The sequence below is a fragment of the Lampetra fluviatilis genome, chromosome 34 (genome assembly GCF_964198595.1).
Source record: "Lampetra fluviatilis chromosome 34, kcLamFluv1.1, whole genome shotgun sequence".
Lineage (NCBI taxonomy): Eukaryota > Metazoa > Chordata > Hyperoartia > Petromyzontiformes > Petromyzontidae > Lampetra > Lampetra fluviatilis.
The window spans coordinates 5923677-5942216 of record NC_136308.1 but is presented as its reverse complement, the minus strand read 5'-3'; the positions used below and the strand labels follow the sequence as shown (position 1 = coordinate 5942216).

Genomic DNA, 18540 nt, shown 5'->3' with positions numbered 1-18540 from the left:
TTCAAGCGTACTATGTACATTGGCGTGAGCTGCAATGCCTGGTTGTGATCACACATGGTGATTCTGCTAGTACCTGCACACAAGTTGATCTTTCATCGTTCCACCTCCGTGCTGAACATCCTTTGCCTGCCACATAAGATGTGAGTCTTGACCACTGGTCATCGTTCCTTATAGAGACACATCCTGCGCAGCCCACTTGCTTTGCCTGGCAGTCAAAATGAGTTTTAACCAGAGTAAGTTCTCCAATCCTCGTGTTCCTCTTTTTGCCTCTCAATGCTTTTGGGAACAGTTTGTGGTCAAAGCAGAGCCCCCCCCCCCGTTCCCCCAGCCCCCACCCCACCGCCCCCCCAGATTATTAAGGCTACAAACACAGAGAGATCAACACAGCTGGTGTGCAACCCCCCACAGTGGCACTGTCATTCCTCGCCCGGAGTCAACATTTATCCTGCACGGTACACATGTTGTAGGCTGCGCTCCCCTCTGAAATTACCTTTTGTGTCTGAACCCTGGGATGGGGCATGCCTCACCGGTTCAGAACCGCTGCGTTAGAGCTCTGATTTCTGAAATGGCCATCGTGTCTAGCTGTTAACACAAGTATAAGAGACTTTGTGGCCAACGAGAGTAAATATTGTTTACATTTTTATGCGATTTTTTTTTTACACATCAGGAACCACCACAAACGTAACGGAGGTTTCGTTGTGTTTCATACAACACGACCTGCGACGTGTGAGGATGCATCCATTCAAAGTACTACGACTACTACAAACGCAGCTCCACATGGATGTCACTGACATTCAAAAGCTGGCGATACACAAAGCAATCACTTAAATTAGAAATGGCATTCAGGAAGTTTTTTTTTAAATAAATAAACACCGGCAAGATAATTTTTGTTAAAGAACGTTGAGCTCCGTTCGAATCACTGTTCCCCACCCCACTCTCTGTGGTCAATCCCGTGGTTGGAGGTGTCAGTCGGAGGCAGGTGCAAATTGGCAATTTTATCACCTCAAGTCTCAGGTGGTGCAATGTTTGGGGGCGGGCGGGGGGGCTAAACCATCCAACTAAACACAAAGCCAGAGAGCTACTCTCCAACACCCGGAGCAGGACATGCAAGACAATAATAGCTGACCGACGATAATACATACTCTTTGCTTTTTTCGGTAAAGTCACGTAGGTAAAAAATCTAATCAAATAAATGAAAACAACTAAATTAAATCACGACGTTTCGGGCGCAACGCAAGCGTCCTTCTTCAGGTGGGGACAACGTAGCGAAAGCACAAACGCTTAATTGTGTCTAAGAGATGGCTGTGACGATAAATTATATGGTCGCGGGGGATGGAGGGAGGGGGCCATGGTGAGTGTGTGGGCTATATAATTCCCCGTCCCCACCTGAAGAAGGACGCTTGCGTTGTGCCCGAAACGTCGTGATTTAATTTAGTTGTTTTCATTTCATTTATTTTTATTTTTACCTACGTGACTTTACCGAAAAAAACCTAAGAGTATGAATCCTTGCAGTCACGAAAGCTTCAAATCTAGAAATTATATCTACGTCGCTGTCATGTTTTGATGCTTCCCGCGACGTGGCCATGAACGCTTCCTCTGCTTTTATGTCCATGGGTTTTGGTAAGGCTCCAAGAAACATGCGGAATTGCTAAGCTGGTATAAATTCGATTACTTTACACTTGTCCCCACTTAACGTTAACGCTGATTTTTCTTGCAATATTCTACATTCCTCGTGTAATGGTGTTTTTGTTCCGAATTATATTTATTTTATTGCTATACTTTATTTTATTTGTTTAGCTGTTACCCTTTGGCAACCCTTACAAATGAGCAACATACCAACGTGTATCCCTTCCAAAAACGGTGTTCTCTGCGTCACATTCGTGGCGCTGCGGGGATAACGCCAACGTTACGGCTCAAGGAAAACCGCTGCGGACGCTGGCAACGATGGCCGGAAAAAGCAATGCAGCAAATGAGCATGAAGGAAAAAAAATTAATCGGTGCAGATTACCCGCAATATCAAATGGATCACAAATATTCAGGTTGACAAATAACAGCGCAAAAGTGTACAAAGTGAGATATATACGCTTGGGGTGACATTGAGAGACAGAATGCGGAACACATGGATTGGAGGACACGTGCAATGCGAGAGACACCATATGGACTGTTAAGAAAAGTAATTGGGCTTGTTGGCAGGACACGTCGCGAGAAGGGATGATTGCCGGTGGTCGGGAATTGCGGCGGTGGCATCCAATGGAGGTGAGTACAGGCGCTTGACGGATTGTTACATCGCAACATTTTAAGACCTTCATCCAGGAGCGGATTAATCACGGCCGATGATGATGATGATGATGAAACTTCTTCTTGGTTCTTTCGGTAAAGTCACGTAGAAGGGAAGTAATAAAATAATAAAAATAAAACATAATAAAATAAGGTAAAGTCACGTAGAAGGGAAGTAATAAAATAATAAAAATAAAACATAATAAAATAAGGTGAGAATTATTTTATTGTGTTTTATTTTTATTATTTTATTACTTCCCTTCTACGTGACTTTACCGAAAGAACCAAGAAGATGAATCCCTGCAGTCACGAAAGCTTTAAATCGAGATGATGAAACTTGAGAACAAATATTGAAAAACCAATAGCCCTAACACGAGCAATATCTTTCCCGCACCAGGTACAACACATGGGAGTGGGTGTAATTGCTATTCCTGCAATGCCAATGCCGTTTCTAACATTGACTGAGAATTAGTTCTTATCTCACCCTCTAAAATTCCCTTAACAGGGAAACGTAGAATTCATCAAAACAGGATGGGCATGAATGTGTTTCTCAGCTCTGTTATTTAACTTCAACGGAAAATAACAAGACAAAGGTTGTTCACACTCTTCACCCACCTCTGTATTTTAAAGGTTAGATGTGCGTCGAATAATCAGCTGGGTGTGTGCCCGCGTGTGTGTGACCAGATTTGTATAACTTTATTGACACCAAGCAGAGGTTTACGGTGCATCTTGTTTTCCGGAGCATCTTACAAAACAGAGAACATAGTTTTATTTATTTATTTATTTATTTTTACTCGGTGCACAACGATCGTCATGCTTTGATTCAGGGATCGATTTCATTTTTGACATTGGGGTGGACGGAGCGGCCTCTAGTAGCTGCGGAGATGATGTGGACCCTTTAACACACAACATATACACAAATTGGAAAGAGTAATTCCTTACAAACGTGATTCGATGCACATATCGCGGAGCTGAAGAATCGGTATTAACTGCTTTTAATTGAGAAATGTGGAAGTCAAGCGAGTGTATCACACAGTGCTCTATCAAATTGCTATTTATAAAGTTAACTAGTGCACCTTATCTGGAAGATTGTTGATTATAACATTGTTTTTGTCCACGTTGGTACATTTATCATGGGCTACAACACCAGGGGAAAGAGACTGCATGAGCTTCTGCAACACACAACTTAGCTTCACCTACTTTAGAATTGTTATACTGGTAGGAACCTCCTGGTTACACCAGCTCACAGGGGATTATTGTGTCCATCGTGCAGGGAGGGCTGGGTGGGGAGGGTGGGGCTGGGTGTGGAGGGGACGGTGGGGAGGGTGGCTGGGTGGGGAGGGTGGGGCTGGGTGGGGAGGGGCTGGTGGGGAGGGAAGGGTGGGGAGGGGCTGGGTGGGAAGGGTGGGGAAGGGCTGGGTGGGGAGGGTGGGGCTGGGTGGGAGGGGTGGGGCTGTGTGGAGAGGGGCTGGTCACCCCGTGGTGCCCTTATAAAACTCAACGTTTAACCTACTCACGCCGGCTTGTGCCCACCCTCACAGTCGGCCATATTTGCGGAATACACCACGCCGCCGTTGACCCTGGCCATTGACCGAGCAACCCAACGTTCCTGCCAGTTCCCTCCGCAGGAATGTGTTTGTTGCTCGTGCTGTGATTGGATATATGAGATCACATGGGCCGTCATGGAAATACAAAGGAAATAATGTAACACAGTGTAATTTTGTTTTGCGTGCACATCTGTACGTCGTGCGGAAAAGTGGTTAGGAAAACCCGGAAACTGGAGTTCGATTCCCGGCTGCTGTCAAGAGCAGTGGCAAGCAATTATTTGCGCCAGTCCTGGTTGTTTTTTCACTGCAGAACTCTGAACGTGCCAATGAAGGCAAAACCACCCATACTCTGAGAGGCTGGCTATTTGCTGGTTGTATGTATGTTGAACTTATTTCGCACCGTACGTAGCCAACCGTACTAATCGGATGTGCGGGGAAGGACAACAAACTTAAGAGAAGACCACATGGAAGTTTTTTTTATCCAAAAGAAATGTGTATACACTTATCACATGTCAACAGGTTAATAAAAATAATAGAGGACAGGGCAGATCCAACAGACAAGAGTCGTAGAGAAGAAGGTCACGTGTAACATTATTTTCCTGTAAACGTAAAAAGTGGCCTCACGAAAAAAAAACTTGTGCAAATTTGTCTTGACTCGCTTACATAACGTTGCTTTTGAGGGCATCTGGAGTTGTCATATTTCACGTTAAGACAGGAAGACATTTTACTCTCACATGGCTCTCTTAATCAAGCAGGCAACCATGACCACCTGCTGTTAATTAATCACCGACCGTAAGCCTATAAAAGATAGGCTCATGAGCCTTGCAACTACTTTTCAGCACTGTCAGTGTGTCCCACCGATGCCCTGCTGCAATCAATCTCAACGGTCAATGGCGTGGCCCGTTGAGTTGTGGGGAGGGTTTAGGGGGTCACGGGTGAAATGTGGATTATGGACATTTTGAGACGGCTGGGCGTTCAAAATGTATCGCTTGACGGCACGATGGGGGTCACGGGGCTATGTCATTCGGGACAAATAATTATTCACCAAGGGCCACGGACTGGGTAAACAAATAAGGTGGACAGGTGATTTGGGGAGAGGGCTAGATGAGGTATTGATAATTACTCCCCAATTAAGAAAGGACACGTTCCCAAAATCCAGTTGCAGTCAGTCCCAATCCTTGTTCAGAAAAAAAATACCTGTCATAAATTGCTGCAGCATTCTGCATCTGTAAGCCCCGCCGAAAGCCAGTAATGAACGTGTCCTCTTCACTGCATTTACAGGACCAATCCTCAAAACGAAACAAAGCGTTGTGAAGATGATGAAGAAGAGGTGAATCATTCTGATGAGCGCGGCAAAAAAGGGGCCCCACCCTTTGAAGCAGGAAGAATCGGATTAGTGGTGTGATGCATCGGCGATTAAAGGCAAAATGGGGACTATTCATTTCGTGGCCACTGACAAGATGCACCTACTTCCCATTAAGCGCAGCAATAACTGCATCCGAAGAGAGGCTGCAACAGATGTGTACACTCGTGTGAGCAGGTAATACCCTGGCGCTTTCCATCATCCCAGATTCTGGTGCTTGTGGCACAGTAGGGCCAACTGACCTGGAATCTTTACACTTTAAGTAGCCAGAGACTTGCCTTCCGCTCTTATGCAGATTTTCTGAACGTAAAAAAAAAATTGCGGATCAAGGATAACCGCGGTAGAAGAGGAGGACAGGGGGCAAAGAGGTTAAGGCACTGAAAGCTCCCATTACATAAAATTAGTTATTTCAATAAAAAATTACTTTAAATCGACATGCAATTAAAGCTCAATAGAAGGGTCCTTCGCATGCATAAATAGGTCTATTTAAGTGATGATTATTATAATTAATCAAGTGATTTCCGAAGTAATTCTGTGACGTATTTTTCTACGGATGTTTTCTAATATGGGATGATGTGCTGATGGTCAAGAAAAGTAAAATGTACGAAGTGGAAATGTTATCATCACGTGACAACAATGCTGATGGCACAAATTAATATAATTGTGGGGGGGAGAACATGAACAAATAAAGGATACCACAGTATAGCCTGTAGACATAACACGTGAAATATGAACCAATGTTGTTCGTCTGGTTAAAGCCCACGGAAAATGCTCGGAGCTGAAACCTCTGAAAAGTTGAAGCTGAAAGTTGTGTTGAGTTCATTATTTATGAAGCTCTCATTGCAGAGCAGGGCTCAATCTGTGATGCAGTTTATTTTATGTTAATGCCATCACTGCGAGCAAAGGAAGATCTTGATTCTTCCTACTTGGATAAATGCAAAAAAAATCAACAATGCGAAATCTTTCCCCGTGAATGGCGCTGCCGTTTCAGATAACGTATTCAGCACACGTACGTCTTTACGGAAATCAGGAGACGTAAATTTCCACGTGCCAACAACGACGGCATTGCAAGAGACATTTTACCAATGCAGTCGCGTACAAAAGAAAAATACCTTACGCCATGTTGTACAACCCTTTTGAAGACAAGTTTTGATGCTCGTGGCTTCTCACCTGGTAAAATGAAGTCAACCTTTTTTTTCTCCCGAATCACAACAATCAGATGCAAGCGGTAGAATAAAAACTAAATATGAAAAAAAAAGTTTAATTACCAAAGCAATAAAAACGCTGTGCATGTTCGCATGCGGCACAATTAGGAACACACATCAGCTGCCATCCTAAAGCAGCGTAGAATGTGAAAATTAATCACTTAAGTTGCTTAAAGCGGCTGGCCAATAATACATCATGAGCTGCAATGTACATCTAGAACTCGTGGACGTTAATGGCAGAGAAGTTGTCTACAAAACTTTAATTGGCCACTAATCATTGATTACAGCTACGCGCGATGCATCAGTCTTTATTGAGCAGAGCAATTTTTAGTAATGAGCAACACACCACTGCCTCATTGACCGTATCTTTTCTCATTTTCCGATCTTCCAATTTCAACCAGAGCGCCGCTCACTAGGGTCAAGTCACCCCCCTCCCCCCCCCCGTATCTCTCCGTGATCGAACAATGATAAAAAAGAAAACACCACCCTGAGGAGCTCAGCGGGAAAGAACGATGAATTGAACAGGCCCGATGAGGAATTGAACGCGTTTATACTTAAAACAGCAAAGGAAATTTTAAATAAATAACTGGAGAGGCAAAACACATACACTCATTTTTTATGAACGAAGCATCCAAAAATGACTTTGAATCATAGACCGCGGAAGTTGTTGAACATATATTTTTTTAATATAAAACTTTATACCGCGCGTTTCTACCCCGAGCCATTATTCCTTCGATAGATTTCTCTTGCTCAAGCCTGCTTTTATATAGTCAGCCTTTCACATGTGTATGTTCTCTCCTCCTCATGTTGCCCTCCATAGCTCGTGTCATTTCCAGCACACCCCTCCAGGATTGTTTTCGTACTTTGCGGATTTTGTTCTACTTTCTTTATCGACGTTCGTGTTTCTCATCTGTTTGAAATATGTATTTTTAAATAAGTACGGTGGTGGGTTTTTAGTTTTTTTGTTTGTTTTACTCAGACCTCGATATTTTTAACGACACAATTTTTCTGCCGTCCTGAATCCAGATCAAAAGTGTATTTCCCGAGTAAAGCCCCAATTGAGCTAAGAAACTATTTTTTCAAGGGCAACATGGACGGCAGACATCAAATATCTACTGGCAATGCAATTCCATCGTTTCATTTGGGGCAGCTGCAGAAAAATACGGTCACATTTATATCCAATATATACGCGCGTGAAGCAAGTTTAAGATCAGAAGTACACATTGAGGGGAGAAAAATATGAAGTGTAACTTCCAGTGGCTTATTGTTGTCAGTGGCTTCCAAGGACAGCTTGATATAGCCACACTAAGCTGATGGCTGGCACTGACCCAAGTCAGAGCAGACTGACAGGTCTAACCTAATTCCTGGCCTGCATTAGTGCCAAACAACACTCAAGAGACTGGAAATATAAAATCAAGGTCCTTGAAAGCAACCAAAGCCAGGCTTCCGTCGATACAATTCCAGCATCTCATTGTCACGAACTGAAATCCCATCTTATTGGGAAAATAAAAGTGATTTCCATCTTAAGTGAGCATCGTGGTGGTGTTTTGGCTCAGCTGCTGTCTAAAGCACTAAGCCATTGGGGGAAATTCCCCATTCATATGGCAGGTGTGCGGTAAACATGCAAAAAACAACCACCATTGACTTTCCCCGGAAACTGGTATTCATGATATCAACTGCAGAGAGATGAATGCCCCATGTCAACCCCCAAATAGGGTTTGAACTTGCAACCTTCCGATGGCGAGCTGATCACCTGACCAGATTATCTGAGCCACATGGCCAGATTAGCATGAAGATCTGGACATCACTTTCTAAAATGATGTGAAAAATAAGAATCGGTGTTATCCTTTCTGGCAAAAAAAAACAGGTGTTAAGATGTTCGAACATCAAAATAATACCTTTTTAAATCCTTTATATTAAGTTCACTTGCTTGCTTGCTTGCGCGCTTACGACCGTGCAAATCTTTCGGTCGTTTTTTAACCCACTTCCCGTGATCCAATCGAGCTGACATTTTCCACACAGACTCGTTGTGCGTGACAATTAATTTCCGTGAAATTTTTTTTCCAAAATGTTACACTTTTTAGGAAAAAATTTATTATATTTAATTACCAATTGCTTAATGGTGGCAGGCAATCATCTGACCCATAGGTGGCAGCCATCTCAAGCCAGAGGACGAGAGGACTCTAGCCGCCACGCATATAAAGGATTTATAGTGAAAAACTTTGTTTTTACGGGTTAATTTTTTCAAGGAATCAAGTCTGCATTAACCACATTAATTTGCAGTGAACTTTTAAACAAAACGTGCGTTGTCTTTGAAACTGATGGGCCTTCACCAGAGAGAGCCTTCTTCATGGCCTCGTATCACCAGTGTCAGACCAGAGAATGCCAAAAGTGTTTGAACATCTTAAAATCTGTTTTATTGCCAGAAAGGGTAAAACCTATTCTTAATAATCATACTTTGATACTGCCAAAAAAGGTCCCTTGATTTCTAAAATGAATTCGGTCATAAATGAAATGTGGCCCTGCTGCTACTGCTTGCGTTGTCTTGCACTTGTAGACAATATATGAGCCGGATGAGGGCTTGGTCAAAATCAATATTATTTACACGTGTATAAATATCGTGCCAGTCTCCCAATCTGACCCAGGGTTGTCCCACTATCGGCTTATTGTCAAACATCATACATCCGTTCATCGCAGCTCAAGCCAAACGTGTGAAGTGTCGGCAGTGTGGAAGTAAATACATGCGTCATTCCCATCTAGCGCTGCCTTCAACAGCCCTCATGGCAGTGAATAGGGACCACTCAATACAGCCCCTCGCCATTCACTCCACAAGCCACCCCCCCCCCCTTACGTAAATGATGCCAAGTGCATTTCCTCTGATGTGCCAGACTTATTAATGTGCTAAGTAAATTTGAGAGCAAACAGGAAAATGTTCATGGAAAACGCATCCAGCCGCCGCACCCCACCCCACAGCCCATTTGATAAATTATCACGTATCAGGATTCAAGATTCGATTCTTTGTAACATGCAATGAATGGGAATGCCTGCATGGATGCCATGAACCTATTGCCATAAGCTTAGAAATGCATGTGAATTAATGAATAAACACATTGTTCCAGCCCTAATAGTTTATGCGAGTTTCATGCAAACCCCATGTGTGTATCCCCACATCTTTGGGGATACACACATAGAAATCAATAAAGAAACGGTGTATGTTGAACTTCGTTCGCACCATACGCAGCCAACCGTGGGAATCGGAGGTGCGGGGGAAGGGCAACAAACGATGGCATATCACGAAGGCTTCATGTGGATTCACCACGTAGAAAGGAGGAGCCAGGTGTGGATTGGGAAGTCGGTGCAAGAAGATGAAGGTTGCTGACAGAAAGAGCACGAGCAAAGTCCATGGCCGAGGTGGAAGAATAACGTCAAGAATTACACGGAGAAATGAGGAGAGGAATGGAAGAACGGGACAGGACACGCGGACCCCAACGTACAGGAAGAAGAATAGACACCGACAAAAGGATAAAAATCAGCCCCCGTCTGAATGCCAACAGTGTAAATTTGTTTCGATTTAAAGCTTTCGTGACTGCAGGGATTCATGTTCTTGGATCTTTCGGTAAAGTCACGTAGAAGGGAAGTAATAAAATAATAAAAATAAAACATAATAGACTTTGAAACCCCCCGCCCACCTCCTACGCATTTCCCATAAATATTCTAAATTCCTCTTGATATGCAAATTCTTTTGTCAAGGCGCTCTTCTTCCCCCCTCCAACCCAGCTTAAATATACGCTCCAAGCTTGGTGGTGTTTCATTCTCCACCTGAGGACGGCTGCTTGCGTTGTGGCAGAAACGTCGTGATAATTATTTTATTATGTTTTATTTTAATTATTTTATTACTTCCCTTCTACGTGACTTTACCGAAAGAACCAAGAACAGTGTAAATTTGCTTGGCGGCAGAGTCGTGCTGAACTAATCAGTGTCTGGGCTCCTAAATTTGTTTTCCAAAGGCAATTAGTCACCACATGCTCTACCAACTCCCAACAGACTACGTGCAGCCAAGAGCTCAATTGTATCGGTAACACCTGCACAAGCCAATCTTACATTTCCGAAACTTTTGGCTTAGGGAAATCATTCACGGTTAATTCCAGCTGAAGTCTATAAACCACAGCTCTTTCGTTTGATTTTCAATCCGCTTGTCCTGGTGAGGGTCGCGGTGGCAGCATGTTGAGTAGGGCAGTCTAGACCTCCTTTTCCCTGGGGACAGACTCCAGCACTACATTACTATACACTACGACACACTACATTAGATAACACTGGTCAACACACTTTTTCTGGCATAAGGTATTCCAACGGTTTTAGGTAATTTTGGGGTGCTGATTCCAAATCTGGTATCAGTTTTTGTCTATCACATCCGGTTTTTGAGATATCAAATATTGCATTTTCAATAAAAAAAAACTGCAGAAGAAAAATATAAAATAAATGTGGATATCTACATAAAATTATATTATAAACACACTATCCTAAAAATACAGCACCATATTTTAACACTAAAGCAGTCACTGACTCGCAACAACTTGCAATAATAAGTGACAGAGTTAATTTCGGGTAAAATCAATGAAAATGGGGAATGCGGATAGCATAAAAATGAGATGTGATCAGATTTGGAATCCGCACCCTGAAATTAGTCTAAAACAGCTGCAAAAGTCCAGGCCAGAAAAAAAAAATGCTTTTTGTTGACCAGTGTAATCTATCGAAATTGAAAGAAATAAAAAATATATTTTAACCGTTCGGATAGCTCCCGCCTTAGTGCTGCTTGGAAGAGAATCATCAAATAATAAATTATTTAAATTCATGCTAATAAAGGGCAGCATACTTCAGTAGGGATTATTGTTTTAATACACACAACAGATATGGAAGGACAAGATCAAAGGGCTCGCATAATGTACATGCATAATGTACGTTGACTCATTAATCCCTCCCCCCACTTGGCACAAGAGCACAGAAGCGTGGTCACCACATCTACGCCTCTATATAAGGAACAAAACAGGTGGACTTCTCCACAAATCTGGCTGTCGCCTGATGATGCTAGGTGTAATTACTGGCGAAACGTGGTACTCAGATTGTAAATGTTGTGGCTTGGCTCTCAAACACACCGGTGTGCTGTACTAGTATGCTATACACTACACTATACACTACAATACTACACTATACACTACACTACTAAACTACACACAAGTGCTGTACTAGTGACGAATTGGCCCGTTCTGTGTACGTGACAACCCTTACTAGTTGGCTGTGTCGGGTGGTGGCGGGTTTTAACGACAATATATATATTTACGCGATCTAACCCAAAAAAAAGAAACCTCTATTATGGATGATATTGGTCACGAAAGCCTACGTGTTAAACACACTACACTACTATACATTACTATACACTACACGACTGTACATTACTATACACTACACTACTATACACTACTAGACTATACAACTAGACTACTCTACACTACTATACACTACACTATACACTACACTACTATACACTACACTACACACATAGTAGTGTACTACTATACACAGACTCTTTGCTCTTCCTGGGGAATTCCCAGACGTTCCCAGGCCAGCTGAGCGAGAGTCCCGCCAGCGTGTCCCGAGCCGGCCCTGGGGTCTTCGCAGCTAATTAATATTGTTCTTAAAATTATTTTACGACCAATTCTATTCCAATGGTAGCATTCGTATCAAGTCAACTCATCAATCCTCTTTATTAACACTAGGGATGTATTATTTGGGTATGACGTTCAAACAGTATCACATGTCAATCAAGCCAATGTTATTCATTCTCAGAGCTGCAATATGTGCAAGTGACAAAAGAGATGTAGTTCTAGTTTTGCAGTCACCGTTGACTGAGCTGAGACCATCAGCTTGCTACGCTTAATCAATATCAATCCGTGACATTTGAAAACCCCTGTTTTATTATGGTGGATGTCCAAATTCTATCCCAGACTCCCAGTGATGCCAACTCAACACAAAAGGGCATTTGCAGCATTTGGCACACGGCTGAACCAAACACATTACAAAGTAACTGCATTCAGCCTTGTCAGGACGTCGCAGCCACGCGGCGGTCAATGTCACACAGATGTTGGTTTTGGGCAATAGCGGGGCTCCTTCCAACAGGCCAGTTCAGATTAATTTCAGGCAACCGCTCCCAGCACTGGATTCGGATCAACGTGCGGAGAAATTTTGATGGATCTGAACCGCACGTGTGAAGGAAAACATTTCATGGCACTGAACCGTAATATTGCCCAGAGCTCAGGTTTCAGCCGCAAAGCCAGAGATGGGCACCGGATTTAAAGGAGGCCAGAAAAAGGCGCAAATAAATAAATGCGACCCTTTTATTTCACTTGGTATTGTTAATGCAAGTGTGTATAAATATACGGGGTGAAGCGATGTTTGCGGTGGTTAGCACAATGTGCTATGAAGTCAGCGATCCGAGTTCGATTCCCGGCCATCGCTCACATCGGTGACGAGTAATATCTGAACCAGTCCTGGGCTTCCCCCCACCCCCATCTTGATCAACCTGTGAATGGTCTCCCTCTCAGGGCCTCTCTTCATTTTCATCACCTGCCCACTTCCATTCCTTTGTCTGATCTCCCAGAAGTCCTAGCCGGTGGGTGATGTCATTCTCATTTACGTTCACATTTACCCACTTCTCCGATTTCACATCCAGCGCTGTCCCCTCTGCTAAAAGCTTTACAATCCACTGTTGTTGCCCTCATGATCCAGAATTTCGTCCCACCTGCCATCCTTGCTGCAGACTCCCTGTTAATCTATGACTGACCGTCGCTTCTCTATGCAGTGTCTCCAATCACACCTCGTCCAAAAACGATTAACTAATGAACTATTTTTATTTCACCAGGTAAGGTCCACTGAGCTATATAGCTCTTTTTCAGAAGCGACCTGGCCGTAAATGATAGATCAACGAAGTGGCTTATCATGTGGAATTTTATAGCAGCCAAATACTCAATAAAATATTTAAAAAATACTCTTTTTTTTAAACACACTTTAATGAAATGTACTGTCCGAGCTGCCCCTCCCACTGCCTCCTTCCCCCATCGCCCCTCCCCTCCGTCCACATCCCCCGCCCCTGGGCATGGCTCCCCGAGGCTTGCCGTGACGTAAGGGACCGTGGTGATTTACAGGCAACGTGAGTTGAACGTCGATAATTAGAGCCGTAAAAAATATTGTTTAAAAATAGATCTTTTTAATTTTTAATGATAAAATATAGTATTTTTCATCATAATGACAGAGCTATACGAAGATTGCAGTCGATACGACATTGGGAATACGGTTGAAATTGAGTTACAAGATTTTTGGATACGACAACACATACAGTAAGTTAAATAAAAGCGTGTAAAAAGTAAAAAAATATATGTTTTAGATTTTTTATGATAAAATATCGTGTTGTCATCAGTATGACATACCTATACGAAGTTTGCAGTCGATAGCACATTGGGAAGTGTGTAAAAATTTAGTTACAAGATTTCTTTTTTGAGGATACAACAGACGAAGTGAGTTAAATAAAAGCGAGTAAAAAACTCGTGTTTCTAAATGTGGAGCAAAAAACCGGAAGACCCGGGAGAAAAAATCCACACGACCATGGCGAGAACATGCAAACTCCAAATATACAGCCATCAGGATCGAACCCATAACCTCCTGTATACCAGGCGAGGCAGATAGCATCTCGCCACCACAGTGCATACCACCCACTTCAGTCGTCCCCGTGACACGTGCTGTTTTATAGTACAGAGATGCAGTTGCGTCTAACTGCTATAAAAAAAAAACTAAATTCTATCGTCTCGCCTGTGCCTGCCACCCAACTCATCCCTGCGGACATCTCCTGTGGCAGCTGCGATGGCTGAACGCAGCACTTCACAAGCCTACTGCGACGCACCTTTATTGCAGGCCTGCATGGAGACAGGACACAATTATAACGGAATAGCTTGCAGCAGTCCATATAAAATCTTATCTCATAATGAATACGTTTCAGCCCATTGCCAGCTTGCTGCTTTACCATACTTCACTATACTGATCATTACACACAAAGTGCTTGCCACAAATGAACCACAATACCTTGCTGATCTCATCAAGGAGCATAAACCATCACGCGAACCCCGGTCATCTTCGCAGCGGCTTTTAGCCAGCCATTGAACAAAGGCGATCACCACATTGCGACCTTTCAGATGTGTTCTAGATTTGAAGCTTTCGTAACTGCAAGGATTCATACTTAGTTTTTGCGGTAAAGTCACGTAGGTAAAAAAATTAAATTAAAAGTTAATGAAAGTAATAATGGAAATAAAATAATAAATCACGACGTTTCGGAAGCAAACACAAGTCTCCGTCATCAGGTGGGACCGTCACAGCCAGATTTGCTGTATCAAGTGAGGCAGGGATTCCAAGATGCAAGTTCTTAAATACAAGTTAAGGGGGAGGGGGTGGGGAGCTTATCAGAATGTGGTAGCCAATGAATGGAACGTATTGGGAGGGGGGGGGGCTAAAAGAGGTGTGCGTAGACGTCGACGTGTTTGTGTGCAAGCAGATGTGCTTCTGCGGCCGTCTGGAACGTTCTTCCTTCCAATATTAGTGTAGTAGGTTCAAATTAGGTGCACACACACGCAACTAGGAGGCAACACTATTTATTAAACGGTAAATAATATAACACTCTACATGAGGTGGTGACCACCTTCCTCAACTCACTAACACTCTGGAACACGACACAGACTGGACCAGGCAGGCAACGGCCTGCCTGGCCCAGGACGACGACTCGGGACTTGACGACCGAAGATGTCTTCACCTTGGAGTACAGTACAACAGCAGCCTCGCTCTGCGTTCACACCACGCTTATATTTGGTTTCGCGTGGCTGGCTCCGCCCCGGCGTGGCTGGCTCTCTTCAGGCCACGCCTCCCTTCCCAGGACACGCCTCACTTCCCCCACCTCTGGGAGGGTCCGGATCCCTCCACCACGCGACCCCCCAGGCACCCCCTTGGGGCCCCCAGCCTTCGTACGGGCCGACACAGTAGTGACCTTTCTCTGTCACTACATCACCCCCTCCTGTATAAACACACAGCCGTCCCCGGCTGTAACACAACTGTGAAACATCGAAAAGGTGTGCCTCCGAACCAACAACATCAATAAATGACCGGCGACCGATAAGAAATACAATCACGTAATATATACAGAATCGACGAGGGTAAAAGGGAACCGCATAGAAAACGGGGAATTAACAACAATTATACATGAAAACTGGCTAACCCACTTACGCTCCAGCACAGCCCCCCCCACCCGTTAGAATCACGCATGCAATGACAGTCACCCATTAGCACCCCCCGCCTTTCCGACGTGGCGTCACAACCAGTAGCACGCGTCGGCCATATCGGGGGGGGAATTTCCATGTTACCACCCCACCGCCTTTCCGACGCGGCGTCACAACCAGTAGCACACGTCGGCCATATCGGGGGGGGAATTTCCATGTTACCACCCCACCGCCTTTCCGACGCGGCGTCACAACCAGTAGCACACGTCGGCCATATCGGGGGGGGATTTCCATGTTACCACCCCACCGCCTTTCCGACGCGGCGTCACAACCAGTAGCACGCGTCGGCCATATCGGGGGGGGAATTTCCATGTTACCACCCCACCGCCTTTCCGACGCGGCGTCACAACCAGTAGCACACGTCGGCCATATCGGGGGGGGAATTTCCATGTTACCACCCCACCGCCTTTCCGACGCGGCGTCACAACCAGCAGCACGCGTCGGCCATATCGGTGGGATTTTAACCCAGTCTCTCTCCAAGACTCGCATCGCAGCATATAGCTGTACCGACCAAGCCGAGACGACCCATCGTTCACTCACTGCACAACATGCACCCTAACAACTGAGGGATACAGTCTCAACGTAACAGGACAACTCCACCTGAACCTTACGAATCTCCAGCCCACTGTTTCAACGCACCTCGGAGTGTCTCACTCTCCGGGCCGTCAGGTCAAGCCATCAGACACAGCATGATGGGACCACACTCTCTGAGCCATGTGAGCGCACAGCCCACTTGGCTAGACAAGCCACGGAGTGTCTCGATCTCCGGGCTGTCAGGTCAAGCTGTCAGACAGCATGACGGGACCACACTCTCTGAGCCATGTGAGCGCACAGCCCACTAGGCTAGACAAGCCACGGAGTGTCTCGATCTCCGGGCTGTCAGGTCAAGCTGTCAGACAGCATGACGGGACCACACTGTTCATGTTAGACACGCAACACTCACTGGGCCATCCTGGTCAGGACCTGCGCCCCAAGATAGGTGATAGCCAGCAGCACAATTCCAAATCCCTGGCCGCATGTCACCATCACAATTTAACACCATCACAACACATACAATTTGAATTATGATCCCCCACAGAACTGATCCAATGCCGAACAGGTACGCACAATTTGTGACGATCCCGAATATTCAATGGTCACAACAATACACCTCACATCCCGTATCCGTACACATCATCTCCGAGACTCGCATTGCAGCGTGCAGCTGTACCAACCGAGTGGAGAGAGCAACGCAATTTGACGGCAATTAACGGAAACGGACCCCCGATCCATGTAGAACACAAGGAGCATTCTCGCACAAAAGACATCATCTGTGCAACAACGGACAGGAACCAACCAGTGAGTTTGAAACGAATCGAACCTGTCATTTCAAAATCTCCTTCAACATTAACCATGGGACTCAGGGCATTCGAATTTTGAGAGCAAAAAAACTATACACAAACCCCAAGAATCGCCAAATTGATTAATACAGTATATGCAGTATATGAAATTCGTACAGTGAATCATTTGGCGCAATGCTCCATCCAGTCCCCACATGGCAACACACACAATCAATACTCCAGACAATCCGTATATAGTAAATAATCACAAGCAAGTACCCAACATTCCATACACTGTTAACAATTCCAAGCAAAGCTCCATACGGTCTGTACCTTGGCAACAATGACGATCAAAGTTTCTTACAGTTACACGTGGCAATCACGAGCGAAACTCCATACAGTATACACAATAACAACGGCGATTTCGCAACAAAACGATGTAACAACACGAGTCATTAACACGGCAACATACAGGATATCAACGGAGCTCGGGACACCAACACGAATTAATAATTAACTACACCCAGAAGATACCGATCTCGACGCCGTATTTAACAACAACACTTGTTACAAGCAGAAACCCGCATGGTCGCCGCGTCATTTTATCACGCACACAACCGGACGAACACGCTCCGCAAACCAGCGAGTTAAAAAAAACACACGCGATCGCAACCCGGCGCACGTAAGATGGGTGAAGATTATTATTATTTTTCTTGGGGCCGGGTGCTTGTCATGTCACGACTCGCCTGGCAAACTGTGAATAGCGGAGGGCGGCAAGGTGGAGCACTGGAACGGCCCGAAGAATCTTTCATGGTGAACACGGCCTGCTCTTGCGAACCCATCCACCTCTCGCGCTCGAGCAGAAGGCTGGAACTCCCCCTCTGCAGGCGTTGATGTCGGCGGGAGCGGCATTTCGGCAGCAGGAGCGGCGTTTTGGCGGGAACCGCGCCCCGACCAGCCCTCGAGTTGGCGGGAACCGCGCCCCGACCAGCCCTCGAGTTGGCGGGAACCGCGCCCCGACCAGCCCTCGAGTTGGCGGGAGCGGCGTTTTGGCGGGAACCGCGCCCCGACCAGCCCTCGAGTTGGCGGGAGCGGCGTTTTGGCGGGAACCGCGCCCCGACCAGCCCTCGAGTTGGCGGGAGCGGCGTTTTGGCGGGAACCGCGCCCCGACCAGCCCTCGAGTTGGCGGCCCCACCGCGTGGCCCGCATGCATGGGCCTCCCCCCGCCAGCCCCCGCAGAGACGACGGTGTCCTCTCCCCGCGGCTCCATCGCTCCGTTCCCGATGGCGGCGAAGCAGCGGTGCGATGACAGTCCCGCCGCTCCGCGTGCAGCGCCATCTCTCTCCCTCTGTCACCGGGGCTGCCATCCCCGGGGCTGTCCGAAGGATGGTCGTCACACCATCCCCGTCGTACGAAGGCGTCCAGATGAGTTTTGTCTTTGTTTATCGTGTGCCCATT

General features: G+C 45.4%; 1 protein-coding gene across 1 annotated transcript in view; it reads right to left on the bottom strand.

The window, feature by feature from the left end:
- Nucleotides 1-18540, bottom strand: part of PORCN (porcupine O-acyltransferase) — a 120512-nt gene that overhangs the window by 83434 nt on the left and 18538 nt on the right. The window lies entirely within an intron of this gene.